The sequence below is a fragment of the Octopus sinensis genome, linkage group LG15 (assembly GCF_006345805.1).
Source record: "Octopus sinensis linkage group LG15, ASM634580v1, whole genome shotgun sequence".
Lineage (NCBI taxonomy): Eukaryota > Metazoa > Mollusca > Cephalopoda > Octopoda > Octopodidae > Octopus > Octopus sinensis.
The window spans coordinates 32842693-32860334 of NC_043011.1; the positions used below are offsets into that span (position 1 = coordinate 32842693).

At 38.3% G+C, this 17642-nt stretch overlaps 1 long non-coding RNA gene across 1 annotated transcript in view; it reads left to right on the forward strand.

Annotated features, from left to right (window-relative positions):
- Positions 1 to 17642, forward strand: part of LOC115219653 — a 171191-nt gene that overhangs the window by 147417 nt on the left and 6132 nt on the right. The window contains exons 5-7 of the long non-coding RNA XR_003882355.2: positions 5020 to 5105; positions 7006 to 7080; positions 14641 to 14721. This is a non-coding gene — a long non-coding RNA (uncharacterized LOC115219653). The remainder of the gene's footprint in view (positions 1 to 5019; positions 5106 to 7005; positions 7081 to 14640; positions 14722 to 17642) is intronic.

Genomic DNA, 17642 nt, shown 5'->3' on the forward strand with positions numbered 1-17642 from the left:
GATTAATAAACCCAGCTGTTAAATAATTGTTTCATTCTAATGATGTATTGAGATGATTTGATCAAATGATTGTTCATTGAGAAACTAGTCTTTCTCATACAATAACCATAAAAAAGAAATAATTGATGCTAGAGATAATTATGGTTTTATTGACGAGAGTATATTCCACTTGGTATGTGCACACATTTTGCTAAGAAACAATATTTTCACACAATACTAATTTTTGTGCACACTTACATAAAAAAATTGGAGGCAACATTTGAGTCAAGTAAGATTTATTGTGCTTGCCTGTGTCCTTTTATTCTAACCAAATATTCTTCTTAGCAATGAATGATATATTTATATTCCGTCTGAATTTGTGAGATAAGGAATTATCCTCGTTATTATACACTGAATAAGGTGATGAGCTGCCTGAATAATTAGCACAGCGGACAAAATGCTTGGCAGCATTTCTTTTGGTTCTTTATGTTCTGAGTTCAAAGACTGACAAAGTCAGCTTTGCCTTTTATCTTTTTGTGGGGGTCAATAAAATTAAGTACCAGTAAAATACTGGGGTTGATACAATTGACTTACCCGCTATCCTCAAAAACTGATGGTCTTGTGTCAAAATTCAAAAGAATTCTTATACATATATTTGGACTAATATGGACCAAGACCCTTGGAGATATGTTGTGATTGAGAAGACCTGACAAGTAAAGCAAGATCACAGCTGTGGCTGATGCCAGTGTTGTATGACTGGCCCATTTAAAAGTACCCTTGAAGCGTCGGGTAATATGATGTGCTTGAAAAGACCTGTTGAGTCAAGCAAAATCGAAATTGTTGTCATGGCCAGCACTGCCTGACTAGCACCTGTGCTGGTGCCATGTAATAAGCACCATTCGAGCATGGGTCGAAGCTAGTGCCGCCTGACTGACTTCCCAGGCCAGTGGCACATAAAATGCGCCCACTACACTCTCGGAGCAGTTGGAGTTAGGAAGGGCATCCAGCTGTAGAAACATTGCCAGATCAGATTGGAGCCTGGTGCAGCCCACTGGCTTGCCAGACCTTTGTCAAACCGTCCAACCCATGCTAGCATGGAAAGCGGTTGTTAAACGATGATGATGATGATGATGAATGTCCTCATCTTGGTTGCAGTGTTTCAGTGACTGTAACCCCCGACTTTCTTCTAATGATTGTTATATTCAGTAACATTTTTGGAATTTCAAACCAAAGCCTTTATTACAGTAGTTTGTAGTAGTTTAGATTGTGTATATAAGTTACAGGGTGTGTAAGATATTTGAGGACAGATTTATGTTTATAGAAAAAAAAAACAGATATTATAATAACAGATAATAACTTTATTTATTAAAACATGTTATGAGGATAGAAATAAACCTTCTTTTCTATAATGTTATCCAATAAAGCCCCCTTCAGCTTCAACAACTGCTTCTATATGAGATTTGAATCATCTACATGCTCGAATTAAATGGTCCTGGTTCATTTTGGACATTACTCTGACTATGGCAGCTTTCAAAGAATCTTTGGTGTTATGGGCTTGTTCATTGACCTCTCTCTCTCAACAACATTCCACATGTAATAGTCCAGTGGATTGAGATACAGGGAATTAGAAGGCCAAATGTAAGGGGTTATGTGATCATGAAAATTTTCAGCCATTCATTCCTGTGTTACTAGAACCATGTGTGATAGTGCAGAGTCTTACTGAAACACATATGGCCTTCCCGTTGCATACACTGTCTATCCAGGGCTTAACAGTTATTTCTAGGACCTCAATGTAGGCAGCAGAGTTAACTCTAAGGCCTTGTGGAAAGAGGTAAGGAGGCATCACATGTGCTTCATTGCTGACAACCCCTAAAACCATGACGGCTGAAGGAAATTGTGTATGCATAACACTTGGAACTTCAGAAGGGTCTGCACATAACCATCTGTCATTTCTTGTTAACTTTTTGATCTTGATCAAAGATTTTCTTGTTTGAGAAAACCAAATCAAATTTTCTTCTGCTGGATTTTTCAGTTTATTTAAGAGTCGTTTAGATCTGATGTAGTGATGTTCTTTTGCTTTTTCTTACGAATTGACCTTTCCTCATCATGTATACTTGAAAGTAATGGGCAACATTTCTGACTGTTCCTTCTGACACATGAAGATCTTTTGCAATTGACCTCATGGACTTTCTGGGATTGTAATCAATGATCTGTTGAACTTGCTGGATAAATTCAGGTGTTCTGATGATTTCACAGCATTTAGAATGCTTTTTATACTTTGATACTGGTGATACATTCAGTCTCTAGCTCCTTACAATCTTTGTAAACGAAGGACCTGGCAACTTTTAAAAATCGAGATATTTCTAAATCACTACGCTCAGCCTTTATAACCACAATAACTGTATGCCTCTTCATTTCTTGAGTAAGCTGAGGGTCTGCTATTATATTATTTTCTGTAACAAAGAATATACAAAGTTAGTAAAAAATGCAGCAATGATCCAAAAAGGCATGTCCTCAAATGCCTTATGCACCCTGTATGTATACATATATATATATATGTGCATGTATGTATGTGTGTGTGTGTATATATATATATATATATATAAAGGAAATGAAGAAAATGCTGACAAAATAATTTAAGTAAAGGAGAGTGTATTTAATTAGGTGAAAGTTCTTTTTACCGGTTGCACATTTGTTATGCTTATCAAAAGATATTTTGAGTGAGATAGAGTTCCTTTCTGATTGATTTTTTCTCTTATAATATATATATACTCTGGTTCAAGTTAAAGGTACCAGCAGCATCACAAGTAGGACTATAACTAATAAAAGAATAACCCTGATTGGAACAATGGAATGAGGACTAATAAAGTGTTCCATTCCAAATTCTGAAAATATTACCAAATATGATAGGAACCTGAAGAAAGCCAAAAGGTATAACACCTAAAAGGTGACTATAAAAACTAAAGCGAAGTCTCTAGTCAGCATGTATCAATGTATAATGTCTATATTCCCATTTACTAGACTGAACAGTATACAATATAATGTCACATTCACCATTATAATGGAATGATGTGAGAAGTATTTTAGAGCCTTGAGCTGCAGGCTATTTTCCAGCCACTTCTAAATAAAACAATGCTGCAAAGATTGTTGTAATGATTGCTGGCACAACATAACTGAACACGAATATCATATTGTCATCTTCGACGTGTTACGTAATGCTACTTTTTACGGTCTACCAATGCTAGTGAAGTGGTATGCTTGAAAGTATCCCGGATTAACTCGGTAATTGTTTAACAGTTCAGTGTTTTATATTCCTGACTATAAAATACCGTTCCAAGCTTTCACTCACATAAAATATGCGGGTCTGAAGTATATTTTCAAATTCATGAAATCCACAGTTAGAGAAAATCAAATCAAGATCAGCACTACTGCCACCATTGCTGTTGTTGTTATCCTCATCATCGATTCAATGTCAGATTTTTTTATTTTATTTTATTGTATGGAATGCACAAGTCTGTAGAATAACAAAATAGTTTAATAAAAGGCCTGCACTTGTCTTCGTTTTTATATGCATTTTAGTTATTCTAGCAGAAAACTTTTTCTGCCGTTTCTCTAATCCAGTGGTTCTTACTCTTTCGCTCTTTTACTTGTTCCAGTCACTCGACTGCGGCCATGCTGGAGCACTGCCTTTAGCCGAGCAAATTGACCCCCCAGGACTTATTCTTTGTAAGCCTAGTACTTATCCTATCAGTCGCTTTTGCTGAACCGCTAAGTTATGGATACATAAACACGACAGCATCGGTTGTCAAGCAATGATGGGGGGGGGGAGCAGACAAACACAAACACACACATATATATGACAGGCTTCTTTCAGTTTCCGTCTACCAAATCCACTCACAAGGCTTTGGTTGGCAGCCCGAGGCTATAGTAGAAGACACTTACCCAAGGTGTCTCGCAGTGGGACTGAACCCAGAACCATGTGGTTGGTAAACAAGCTTCTTACCACATAGCCACACCCAGACCCCTTTGATTGCTATTTTACTCTACAGGAACTCCAAAGCCATTTGATGTGCATAAAAAAACAATCCCATTTTTAAAATACCATGGTAGAAACGGGTGTTTCGTCATCATTTAACATCTGTTGTCCATGCTGGCATGGGTTGGACAGTTTGACCAGGGCTGGCAAGCTGGGGAGCCGCACCAGGCTCCAGTCTGATTTGGTATGGTGTTCTGCAGGCAAATGCCCTGCCTAATGCCAGCCACTTTCCAGTATGTGCTGGGTGCTTTTACGTGGTGCCCGCACGGACACTTTTACGTGACACTGCACAGGTGCTTTTACATAGCACTGCATGGGTGCTTTTACGTGGTCCCACACAGACACTTTTACATGACACCACTACAAGTGCTTCACACTACCAGAAGGACCAGTCTTAACACTTCTGCTGCAGATTACAGGTCTTCTTATTTCTTTATTGCGCACAAGGGGCTAAAACAGAGAGGGGGCAAACAAGGACAGACAAAGGGATTAAGTTGATTATATCGACCCCAGTGCATAACTGGTACTTAATTTATCGACCTCAAAAGGATGAAAGGCAAAGTCGACCTCGGCGGAATTTGAACTCAGAATGTAACAGCAGATGAAATACCTATTTCTTTACTACCCACAAGGGGCTAAACACAGAGAGGACAAACAAGGACAGACAAATGGATTAAGTCGATTATATCGACCCCAGTGTGTAACTGGTACTTAATTTATCAACCTCGAAAGGATGAAAGGCAAAGTCGACCTTGGCAGAATTTGAACTCAGAACGTAACGGCAGACAAAATACAGCTACGCATTTCGCGCGGCGTGCTAACATTTCTGCCAGATCGACGCCTTGATTACAGGTCTTCTCGATTACAGCAAGGCACTAGGCATCTCGATCCTTTATCATCTCACCTGAAAGGTTCAGTTTGTTGTTTATTGTTGTAAAGATTTGTTGGTGATTAAAACTTTATATTAATGTCACAAATGAATAATATTAATGCTTTGTTAACAGGTAGCCTTCTGCACTGTCCAGTTGTTCACTTGGAATATCAGACTTCAAGAAATTGTTAGATTAGTGGATTTTGAAGTTATTTTGAGGTAAGACTCCATTTTGTCTTGCATTTCTAAAATTCGTCATAAATAACCTATGCCAACATGGGAAACAGACATTAAATGATGATGATGAGGAAGAGAAGGATGAATTATTTTGGTTTCACCCATCTTGAAGCATGTGCTTAGGGGATCACATCTGATCCAAATGCAACCCATACTCTCCACATGCAGTTTGGTATTGTTCCTCACCGTTTATCTGCCACTTGCTATTCCTCACTCTCTCATCTCTATACTGTCCAGTGTTGGTGCCATGGTGCAATGCACTCAGTGCACTTTGATAATAATGGAACCAAGAGGTCCCTTTCATTTTATCGAGCACATGATAATCTCCCTGATGCTGATGCCTTAAAAAAATGTCCAGTACACTCTGTGGTGTAGTTGGTGTTTAGGAACCAGCCATAGAAGGCAAGCTAAGAAGGAAACCAATGAGGGAGATGTTATCCTCTTACCTATCCAGAATAACTCCGACCCATGCCAGCATAGAAAATAGACAAAAAAATACAACAATGCTGATAATGAGGATGATATTATTTTTTTCCTTTTCCTAATTGTTGTTAATTTTAAATATCAAAATAAGACAGGAAGCTTGCAGGACCCTTAGTATGGCAGGTTAAATGCTCAGCAAAATTTTGTCTGTCTTCACATTTTGAGTTCAAATTCGACTTAGGTCAACTTTGCCGTCATCCTTTCGGGGTCGATAAAATAAGTTCCAGTTGAACACTGGGTGGGAGGGTCGATGTAATTAACTTACTCCTCCCCTAAATTTGCTGGCCTTGTGCTAAAATTTGGAACCAATAATAGTTATCAAAATTATAACAATGATATTGTTTTCTCTTTTACTCCCAATTAATTCACTTTGTAGATTTAGCCTTGTTGATATTATGAAAAATGTTTACATAATTCATATATATATATATATATATATATATATATATATATATATAGCAATAAGAAAATGGAGGGGATCAATAGGTGGTTCATCAACTTTTAGACATTATATTATGTTAACTTATATGTATTGTATGTACGTATATAGATAGATAGATAGATAGATTGATAGATAGATAGACAGATAGATATAGATATACATATATATATATCTATATATATAAAACTGTAGTTGTGTGAGTGTCTGTCTCCTACGATTTAGATTCCTAACTACTCCCACATTTTGCGGTGCAGTTTAACCAAATTCGGGTATCTTATAGTCGTGATTCATATCGAGCCCGTCTGGGTATTAGCGTGCGTCTGCGATGAGTCTACGATTTAAAAAATAATTTAACATCATTTTTTTCCATTTTAACGCATATTTTTTCGTGTGTCGATGGCGGCGGAGTTGGCGTCCATGGTCACACCTGCACCTGTGTTGCTTCTCCCCCTTCTTCCCTCCCTCATGAAGCTGTGGGGAAGGGAGTGTAAGGAAATCAACGTCGTAAAGCGTTGTCAAGGAGACCAGCGTTCTTTTAGAACAACGACTTCATGGCTTGAAGACACCAAAACAGAAATGGCTATGCTTATATAGTTATTTCCCTTACAAACCCGAGCAACGCCGGGCGATACTGCTAGTGTATATATAAATTTATATGAATAAGGATACGATTTTTATTTAAATATCGATCTTATCAAGTGGCCAGCATAGGAATAAAAACCTTCAAAGGTAATAATTTTTATTAAAATTATAATTTAGGGTATGCTTGAAATAGCAGCCAAAACTTGACTCTAAAACCACATTAAATGTTCATACAGCACCAGCACCAGGTGCAGTATGAACATCAACCATTTGCAATGTATGTATGTTTAATATGATACGCAGATAGCTTCCTTTTAAATATAGAATTACTTCTGTTGCATGTAAAGAATAATTTTAAACCTTATCTATTTCCAGAATGAAGTGCAAACTCTAACATAACAAATAAAATGATATATGACTGTGAAAGCATACATGGAAAACTATATATGTGTAAGTGAACCTCAGATTTCTCCCTGTAAAAAAAAAAACTTGAAGTGTTTAACCTCTAACCTTTCGACCTTCCTGATTTATCCAATTTTATTATGTGTTTGTAATAAGGTGGCAAGCTGGCAGAATCGTTAGCATACTGGACAAAATGCTTAGCAGCATTTCTTCTGGCTTTCAATTCTGAGTTCAAAGTCTGCCAAGGTCTTCTTTACTTTCCATCCTTTGTGGGGCGGGGATCAATGAAATAAGTACCAGTTCAACACTGGGGGTGGATGTCATCAACTAACTCACTGCCACCAAAAGTTTCGGGAGTGGCTGTGTGGTAAGTAGCTTGCTTACCAACCACATGGTTCCGGGTTCAGTCCCACTGCATGGCACCTTGGGCAAGTGTCTTCTTCCATAGCCTTGGGCCGACCAAAGCACTGTGAGTGGATTTGGTAGACGGAAACTGAAAGAAGCCCGTCATATATATGTATATGTGTGTGTGTGTATGTTTGTGTGTCTGTGTTTGTCCCCCCCTCCCCCAACATCACTTGACAACCAATGCTGGTGTGTTTACGTCCCCGTAACTTAGCGGTTCAGCAAAAGAGACCGATGTAAAAAGCATCCAGTACACTCTGTAAAGTGGTTAGTGTTAGGGGGGGGGGTTCCCAACTGCAGAAATCCATGCAGAATTAGACAGTAAAGTTTGGTACAGTTCTCTGGTTTGCCAGCATGGAAAGTATATGTCAAATGATGGTGATGATGATGACGATAATGACGATGACGACGACGATAATGATGATGATGATGATATAGATATAGATATGTGTATGTCTATGTCTATGTACATACACTCAGGGTCATATTGTATCCTGAAGTGAATCATTTAAAGTTCCTTTTCTGAGCAGGGAGAGGGACATCAGCAGATCCTAATGATCCTTAAGATACTTTAGTAATGATGGTCCAAACTTAAATAGTTGGTGTTTGTCTATATTGGTTGTTGTTGTTGTCATTGTTGTTGTTGTTGTTGTCATTGTTGTTGCTGTTGTCATCGTCGTTGTTGGTGAGTAGTTGTAGTCAGTTTAGCTTATGCCTATGGTCTAGTAGTTATTGTTGTTGTTATTTTGGCTTATGTTCAGTGTATTCTGGCCTACATTATTCGTAATGCAAACAGTAGTGAATGACTAAAGGAATATATTTTTAACAGGTCTGCTATTTCTAGCAGATTAAGTGCCCACATCAAGGCTTTTTTTTTTTAGGTTTGTCTCTCAGCCAAAACTATTATTCTAATATAACACAGTAGTTATGTGAGAGTGTCTAAGTTATGTAATATTAGGGACACATGAGTTTTAGATGGCAATATGACGGAGGGATTATAACAAAGCATAATATGTAATAGAATAGCTAATGTGAAGGCGCGTGGCTCAGTAGTTAGAGCATCGTGCTTACGATCGTGAGGTTGTGAGCTCAAATCCCGGGCCGGGCTGCGTTTTGTGTTCTTGAGCAAGGCACTTTATTTCACATTGCTCCAGTTCACTCAGCTGTAGAAATGAGTTGCGACGTCACAGGTGCCAAGCTGTATTGGCCCTTCCCTTTCCCTTGGACAACATCGGTGACGTGGAGAGGGGAGGCCGGTATGCATGGGCAACTGCTGATCTTCCATAAAACAACCTTGCCCAGACTTGTGCCTCAGAGGGTAACTCTCTAGGTGCAAACCCATGGTCAGTGTCTGACCGAAGGGGCTCACCAATATCTATAAATGCAGATAAGTTTACAGTTTATTTCTAAATCTCTCAGAGAGATTTATGCAGTAGCAACATGATAAAGTGATAGCATGTTGTCAATTTAATGTGACAGTGCCATAAAAGGGAAGAATGCTACTGTTATTTAGCCCTAGGAAACACCGTTTCCTGTTGGACTTGAAACATTTCCTGCGTCCTTATGTTTTCAAAGTGGAGACAAGCACCTCTGCCCAGCAAAACCAGCATCCAGAGACTAGTTTAGAAATATGTTATTTCTATTTTCAAAAATCAGTGAATGCATTTCACTTGAAATATATATGTGTTCAAAGGCGGATAGGCATCGACAGCTAGCAAGCCATGCTACTCCGGACTGATGATGAGCAATAACTCTGAAACTAGTCTCTGGTGCTGGTTTTGCTGGGTGGAGGTGCTTGTCTCCACTTTGAAAACATAAGGACACAGGAAATGATGTTTCCTAGGGCTAAATAACAGTAGCATTCTTCCCTTTTATGGGGCTGTCACATTAAGTTGACAACATGCTATCACTTTAAGTTTACAGTTGTTTATCACTTGTTATTCACTTGAAATATATGTGTTCAAAGATGTTTAGGCATCGACAGCTAGCAAGCCATGCTACTCCGGACTGATGATGAGCAATAACTCTGAAACTAGTCTCTGGTGCTGGTTTTGCTGGGTGGAGGTGGTTGTCTTCACTTTGAAAACGTAAGGACGCAGGAAATGATGTTTCCTAGAGCTAAATAACAGTAGCATTCTTCCCTTTTATGGGACTGTCACATTAAGTTGACAACATGCTATCACTTTAAGTTTACAGTTGTTTATCACTTGTTATTCACTTGAAATATATGTGTTCAAAGATGGATAGGCATCGACAACTAGCAAGCCATGCTACTCTGGATTGATGATGAGCAATAACTCTGAAACTAGTCTCTGGTTGCTGGCTTTGCTGGGTGGAGGTGGTTATCTCCACTTTGAAAACATAAGGACACAGAAAATGTGGCAAGTCCAACAGGAAACAATGTTTCCTAGGGCTAAATAACAGTAGCATTCTTCCCTTTTATGGGACTGTCACATTAAGTTGACAACATGCTATCACTTTAAGTTTACAGTTGTTTGTCTGAAAGCTTTAGCAGTGGAGATCACAGATGATATATAAACATCTTATTGTTCTTTGAGTAAGTAGTAAAATAACCAAAAATCCTGTTACAGATTTCAGAGGATTGCTTCCTCATCATCATCATTGTTTAACGTCCGTTCTCCATGCTAGCATGGGTTGGACGGTTCGACCAGGGATCTGGGAAGCCAGAAGGCTGCACCAGGCTCCGGTCTTATCTGGCAATGTTTCTACAGCTGGATGCCCTTCCTAACGCCAACCACTCCGTGAGTGTAGTGGGTGCTTTTTACGTGCCACCTGCACTGGTGCCAGGCGAGGCTGGCATTGGCCACGGTCGGATTGGTGCATTTTACGTGCCACCTGCACGGAAGCCAGTCGAGGCGGCACTGGCTTCGGCCACGATTCAGATGGTGCTTTTTACATGTCACCGACACGGAAGCCAGTCGAGGCAGCGCTGGCATCGGCCACGATTCGAATAGTGCTTTTTACGTATCTCCAGTCCAGGGGTCCTGGCATCTGCCGGGTGCCAGTCATAGGATTGGTTCAATTTCGATTCCGATTTCACTTGCCCCAACAGGTCTTCGCAAGCAACAGGTCTTCGTCATTTGAAAAAAAATTCTTTTATCGCAGTTACCCAGAGAATTTGAATCTAAATCACTATACATTAGCAGTGGCTTATAAGTTTTCCTGATTTTCATATAATACATTAGTTGACCATATAGTTCACTCTGCTGGGTGGTTGGTGTTAGAAAGGGCATCAGGCCATAAAAACTCTGCCAAACAGACACAGAAGCCTGGTTCGGGCTCCTGCCTCACTGGCACCTGTCAAACTGTCCAAACAATGACAATGATAACGATAGTTTTTAATTAGGATAGGTTTATGCAGAATGCAATATGACTCAGAACCTCTGAAACCAGTATAAATAACAGTGCATTTATCTACATTATGTATATTCAAGTATCTATTTAAATATATATTATATGCCGTATTTTAACACGTATAAGGAAACCCCTAATTTTGTGCACTTAAAATTTGGAAAAACGGTTTTGAAAGGGATTTTAATACTATCCATGTATAAGAAACTCCCATATTTTTTTTAACCTAATTTTTGACAAAAAAAGGGTTCTTTATTCACATTAAAATACAATAATCCCCTGTAATATAGGCACATGGCATAAAATTTTAGATGAGTGAATAGTTGATTGCTGTGACTGTAGTGCTTGGCATTTGTGTTATTGACCCGAGAAGGATGAAAAGCAAAGCCACCCTTGGTGGAATTTTAATTCAGAATGTAAAGAACGAGAAGAAATGCTGCTGAGCATTTTGTCTGGGATGCCAATGATTCTAATGATTCTGGTATTTGGCCACCTTAATGTGTATATTGTAATATTGGTAGAAAATTATTATTTCTAAATCTCTGAATGAGATATATTCAGAAACAGTTACTCTAGAGTAAAGATTATTTGCCAACATAATGTCGCAAACCCTAATCAAGACTGCCACTTTATGTTGCCAAATATTCTTTACTCTGTTGTAATATTGATTTCTAATTTTGGCACAAAGCTAGTAAGTGCAAGGAAGGGACTGGGTCCATTACATTGACCTCAGTGCTCAACTGGTACTTATTTTATCAAGACTGAAAGGATGAAAGGCAAAGTTGACCTCAGCAGAATTTGAACCGGGGACGTAAAGATGAACGAAATACCACCAATCATTTTGCCCACTGTGCTAACAATCCTGCCAGCTTGCCCCCTTATTCATCATCATCATCATTGTTTAACGTCTGTTTTCCATGCTGGCATGGGTTGGACGGTTCGACTGGGGGTCTGGGAAGCAGGAGGCTGCACCAGGCTCCAGTCTGATCTGGCAGTGTTTCTACAGCTGGATGCCCTTCCTAACACCAACCACTCCAAGAGTGTAGTGGGTGCTTTTTACGTGCCACAGGCACAAAGGCCAGAGAGGGCTGGCATCGACCACATTATATAATGTAATATAATAAACAGTTCAATCCAAGGAACTTAGTGATTATCAGCATTAACAAGTAGGATGTATGGAAAGTTTGCAAAGTAGAATCAGTTTGGTTTACTGCATGGATAGAGAGGCAGAGGAGGAGAAAGAATCTGATGATTCTGGTAGAGTTCTTCACCAGAAGAGCAATGTATTGATTACCAATGGTATTAATTTTTTTGTCTCTCCAATGAGGGGCCACACCTAAATTGACAGACCTTTCCTTTCCTTCATTGCCTTACAACAAAACTAGCATATTCTTCTTTGTAAACCATTATTGTGTGTGTGTGTGTGTGTGTGTGTGTGTGTGTGTGTGTGTGTGTGTGGTGTGTGTGTGTGTGTGTGTGTGCGACAATGGGCTTCTTTCTGCTTCCATCTTCCAAATCACTCACAAGGCAATGTGTCAGCCTGGGTTTGTAGTAGAAGACACCTGCCCTAGGCACCACACAGAGGGACTGAACATATGAAGCCATGTCAAGGGGAAGCAGATTTCTTACCACACAGCCATGTCTGTACTTATGCATGCATGCATACATACATACATATTTACAGACAGACAGATACATACATACATACATGCATGCATACATACATCTAGATATGCAGCTATATGCATGAGAATACATACATAAAACATACAAATCTGCACATACATACCCTGTTGTTGATGTTGAAACTCCAATGAAGGAACCTTGGATCTGGGTTAGAAACCAGTTCTTTCTCTATTGGCAAGAAATCTTGAAATAAACTGAATTATGACATACATACACACACACACACACACACACATACATACATACATATATACATATATACATGCATGCATACATACATACATACATACATACAAACATACATACATACATACATGCATACATACATGCATACATACATACATACATGCATACATACATACATACAAACAAACATACATGCATACATACATGCATACATACATACATGCATACATACATACATACATACATACATGCATACATACATACATACATACATACATGCATACATACATACATGCATACATACATACATACATGCATACATACATACCTGTATGTATTGTATTATTACATGTATGTATATATACATTAGTGTTTGTTTTTAATGAAAAGTTATATCAAAACAAGTTGACATTAAGCCAAGCTGTATGAAAACAATTTGACATTAATCTGAAGGACTTTTTATCAGAAAATTGTTTTTTTTTAAACTTCTACAAGTACAGGGTTGGCAGCAGCTTCAAAGTTTCAACCTTTGTGTGTGTGTGTGCGCATATACATACATACATACATACATACATACATACATACATACATACATATATATATATATATATATATATATATAGAAAATAGTAAAAAGTGCAAAAACTACAGAAGGCTTGTTTTAAAAGGTTAAAAAATATATATTTGAGTCAATATGTCTGAAGAATATTATAAATTTTTTTCTTACAATGACATAGTTTAGAAGAAATGACCGGTTTGCGTTCAGCTTTTCAAACATAACGATGTAAGAAATTTGAAAAGCTGAACGCGAAACCGGTCATTTCTTCTAAACTATGTCATTGTAGGAAAAAAATTTTTAATATTCTTCAGACATATTGACTCAAATATATATTTTTTAACCTTTTAAAACAAGCCTTCTGTAGTTTTTACACTTTTTACTATTTTCTATATATTCAACCAAGTTCTTTCACAAACCAACTTTCTCATCTATATATATATATATATATATATATATATATATGTATGTATGTATGTATGTATGTATATGTATATGTATACCCAGTGTATTCTTCAATTTGTTTGAAGATCATGAGTTCAAAACTGGTGTTCCTTGTTCCTAGTAAAGGAAAACAAAAATCAGTAATAATATAAAATTCTTTTTATTCTTTTTTATTCATTTACTTGTTTCAGTCATTTGACTGCGGCCATGCTGGAGCACCGCCTTTAGTCAAGCAAATTGACCCCAGGACTTATTCTTTGTAAGCCTAGTACTTATTCTATCGGTCTCTTTTTTGCCGAACCGCTAAGTTACGGGGACGTAAATACACCAGCATTGGTTGTCAAGCAATGCTACGGGGACAAACACAGACACACAAATATATACACATATACATATATATACGACGGGCTTCTTTCAGTTTCCATCTACCAAATCCACTCACAAGGCTTTGGTTGGCCCGAGGCTATAGTAGAAGACACTTGCCCAAGGTGCCATGCAGTGGGACTGAACCCAGAACTATGTGGCTGATACGCAAGCTACTTACCACACAGCCATTCCTGCGCCTATGTTATCTATTAATATTGGTGACTTTAGAGAGTTTGGTTTTGATTAGGCTGTAGTTTCTAGCTGATCAAGTAACCACATATTAATGATATTATATACTGTACTGTATTATGTTATATCATACGATATTGTACTGTGTGGCATTTTATGAATTAGTATTTTTTTCTTGTCTAAAAGTCATACTATATTACTCTTGACTTTGACTGAAAAATCTGGGGTGTGACCTATATTCTGGGAAAAGTGAAAAATGAATGGGGTATGGTCTATACATGAGTAAATATGATATATTGCATTTTATTTTGAGTTTAACAGTCTGGCAAAATGATACTATTCTACCTCAGTAATTAATTTCAGAACTTATAGACTTGTAAACTTAACTTGTTCTGTATATTTAGGTGAAAACCAGTTTGGACTTAATGCTTCTGGCTTTTTTTTGAAATGCCATCAAACCAAATTCTTGAAATACTTCTGCAAAGGTAAGAAATTGTTTACATATTAAACATTACCTTGTGTGCGCATGTGTGTATGTGTCAAGGGGAGAGTGTATGCATTTGTATGAGTGATTAGAGGTTATTGTGTTTGTAGGCCAGAGTTTCATGTCTTGTTGACAAACGTTTTCTATGTAATCAGGTAAAACTCTTTGCATGTTGGTATCTATCTTACTTGAAAGTGTGTAGGGAAGCTAGCATGTGATGGATTATCTTTCCCGCCTAGATTCCTTCCTTCCTTCATTCGTTATCTTTTGATCAAACATCACTTGAGTGTAGAATATCTTAAGTGAGATTATTGGTCGAGTAGGACTGAGTAGATTGACAGCCTAGGATAAAGAGATAGATTTTGGTGGAACATAAAATCACAAATTCTATGAGGTTGTGTTGGAATCTACTACAGCTTTCAAGGCACTTAACAACTCATGGTAATCATCATCAGTTACCATCATCATCATCATCGTCGTCGTTTTAATACCTGTTTTTTTTTCATGCTGGCGTGGGTTGAATGAGACCTAATGAGGTAGGGCTCTACAGTTGGGTGCCCTTTCTTTTACTGATTCTTGTTTCCTTTAGTCTTTCATTCCCCACCCCCACCCTCTCTCTCTCTTTATGTGTGTACATATATATTTTTTTATTCTTTTACTCATTTTGGTTATTTGACTGTGGCCATGCTGGTGCACCACCTTGAAGGGTTTTAGAAAGACAAATTGACCCCAGGACTTATTTCTTAAGCCTAGTATTTATGCTATCGATCTCTTTTGCCTAACCACTAAGTTATGGGGACATAAACACACTAACACCAGTTGTCAAATGGTGATAGACAGGTATATTTAATGCACAATATATGGATTTATCTAATCTGGGGATACTCATGAGAGAGATCCTTCAGTGGACCAGGCTACAAACCACATAGTAAACCAGTACATTTTTATATGCGTATATTGTAGGATGGATGATATTCTATAAATCTGATAAGCTAGCCTTCTATATTTGTATTAGCGTGTAGAATGTACAATACTATTATATAATTTATAACATATACCCTAGTGCAAACATCATCATCGTCATCGTGTAACGTTCACTTTCCATGCTGGTATTATACACTAAAATAAATTCTTTTCCCATGATGTTGGCTGTGAAATGCTCAACATTTTATGGATATCAACTGATGAAATGAAATATATTTATTTCATACCTCCTGACTTTCTATATATTCCACACATAAATATCATCATCATCATCATCATCATCATCATTTAACGTCTGTTGTCCATGCTGGCGTTGGTTGAACAGTTTGACCGGTGGTACGTAAAATGCACCCACTACACTCTCGGAGTGGTTGGCATTAGGAAGGGCATCCAGCTGTAGAAACCTTGCCAGATCAGATTGGAGCCAGGTACTGACTACTACTATCACTGCTGCTGCTGCTACTACTACTACTACTACTACTACAACAACACACTCTTTGTTGTTCATATACAGGGTGGATGGATGCTGCTGGAAAGACTGAACACATCTCACTTCTCTCTATCCTCTTTGGTCTTATATCCTTAACATTGGGGTGTTGATAGTGGTGGGCACCGGTGGTGGTGGTGGTGGCAATTGCAGCTGTGGTTGTTTTGGTGGTGGGGAAGAGGAAGAATGATAGATAAGATTGATAAAATCAAAAATATTAACAATGAGTATATTGAGTACAGTGTTCTGGTGCACTACAACTCATCGAAAAATTTCACGAACTGTTACTGAGAGTTTCACATGACTGTTCATCAGGCATTTGTGATATATATGAGTGTGTTGTTAAGTAGCCTGCCTCCCAGCTATGTGGTTTCAGGATTAATCTTACCATGTGGCATCTTGGCCAAGTACCGTTTGCTATAGCCCTGGCTTGACCAAAGAGCTGTAAATGCAACTTGGTAGATGGAAACTGGGAGAAGCTTGCTGTATGTGTGTGTGTGTGGTGGGTTACCTCATCTAGACATCACGTGATGGTTGTAAATGAGCATCACTGTCAAACAAGTGATGTTCTTTGTTCGCAGTCTTTCATGAAAAACATATCTGGCCACAGGAAAGTATTACTTTACCTGGAAGCAGGAAAGGCGGCGAGCTGGCAGAATCGTTAGCATGCTGGGCGAAATGCATAGTGGTATTTCATCTGCCGCTTTGTTCTGAGTTCAAATTCTGCCGAGGTCGACTTTGCTTTTCATCCTTTCGGGGTCGATAAATTAAGTACTAGTTACGCACTGGGGTCGATATAATCGACTTAATCCGTTTGTCTGTCCTTGTTTGTCCACTCTGTGTTTATCTCTTTGTGGGTAGTAAAGAAATAGAAAGGGTCAGTGACAACAAGGACATCTGGCTAAGGAAAACCTGCTTCTAAAAACTCTGTCTGACCTATGCCAGCATGGGAAGAAGTGGACATGATGATGATAATGGTATATTCAAAAGGAGCTTTAATTAAAACCTAACTGCATCTTTTATTCCCTTATTACTTACACATGATTCTAAAATAACCCACACCCCTTCAGTGGGGCACGCACCCCTTTTTTGAGAAACAATGATACATGACTTCAAACAAAAGGGTCACATAATATTGATAGTAGGCTGTTTGCTGATAAGGGTTTTACTGTTTCATTTGACAGACGTGGCTGTGGGGTAAGGAGTTTGCTTCCCAACCATATGGTTCCAGTTTCAGTCCCACTGCACAACACCTTGGGCAAGTCTCTTCTATGTCCTTGGGCCAACCAAATTCTTGCAAGTGGATTAGGTAAATGGAACCTGAAAGAAACTCTTTGTATATACATACAAATACACATATGTGTGTTTGCCTTCAACCCCCACCACCAACTACTTGACATCCAATGTTAGTTTGTTTATATCCCTGAAACTTAGTTTGGTAACAAATTCCA